Below are 999 nucleotides of genomic sequence, written 5' to 3'. Positions count from 1 at the left end.
CCCCATGGACTGCAGCCTACCAGGCTCCTCCGTCCATAGGATTTTCCAGGCAAGAGTACTGGAGTGGGGTGCCATTGCCTTCTCCGTTGGAGCCCTGTCATCCCTAAATGAAAGCAAAATTTTATATCATTGTGATGACAGGAAATTCTTTTGCTTTATGAAATAGGAACGATTAAAAATTGAAATGTGAACTTGAAAATATAAACTGAGAGCTAAGAGACATAAGTATCTAAGAAAAGGAACTTGCTTAGTGCAGAATGAAATCTGGTCAGATGACCCTGTCTCATTTATATAAGTGGATAGATAGGCATAACATGATAATAATCTGTATTTTTGCTACACTACATTCCTTAATATGGACCTCGACCATAAGGGACAAAATTTGATTATGTTATATTTCATTATTTGCATTGTTTTAACCACCGTATTTAGCAGAATAAGGATGTCAAATCACAATAATGGCCTTTCTTTTTCCTTTCTAGAATTAGTTGGGTAAATGAATCATCTTTTGCTAAGAACTCAGTCATGAGATAACAGGAATATATCTTCCTAAAGACACTTACTTACCTGGCTTCCCTGGTGGCTCAGAGGTTAAAGCATCTGCCTGTAATGCAGGAGCCCCGGGTTCAATCCCTGGGTCGGGAAGATCCCCTGGAGAAGGAAATGGCAACCCACTCCAGTACTCTTGCCTGGAGAATCCCATGTAGGAGGAGCCTGGTAGGCTACAGTCCATGGGGTCTCAAAGAGTGGGACACGACTGAGCGACAAACTACTAACTACTAAAGACACTTAAATTAGAATTAATTAATTCTGTGCTGATGTACTTCACCCCCTTCATGTTCAGAGTTATACACAGAAAGCATTGATATAAAGTGATTCAACCATTTATGGATTGATTATCAGGTTTTTAAAAACACATTTCAGAACATGTGAACTTCTCTGATAATTTCAGAATATATTTTTATTTCAACATTTAATTTCAATAGTTTCCTAAGTCAC

At 38.3% G+C, this 999-nt stretch overlaps 1 non-coding gene across 1 annotated transcript; it reads left to right on the top strand.

Annotated features, from left to right (window-relative positions):
- The first annotated feature begins 573 nt into the window (after window positions 1–573).
- TRNAY-GUA (transfer RNA tyrosine (anticodon GUA)) lies at window positions 574–645 on the top strand. Its single transcript has one exon. It is a non-coding gene; the product is annotated as a tRNA-Tyr (tRNA).
- Window positions 646–999: the final 354 nt, after the last annotated feature.

Source organism: Ovis canadensis, chromosome 7 (genome assembly GCF_042477335.2).
Source record: "Ovis canadensis isolate MfBH-ARS-UI-01 breed Bighorn chromosome 7, ARS-UI_OviCan_v2, whole genome shotgun sequence".
NCBI classification, from domain to species: Eukaryota; Metazoa; Chordata; class Mammalia; order Artiodactyla; family Bovidae; genus Ovis; species Ovis canadensis.
The sequence above is the reverse complement of the archived record's forward strand: the minus strand, read 5'-3'. Positions and strand labels throughout refer to the sequence as shown.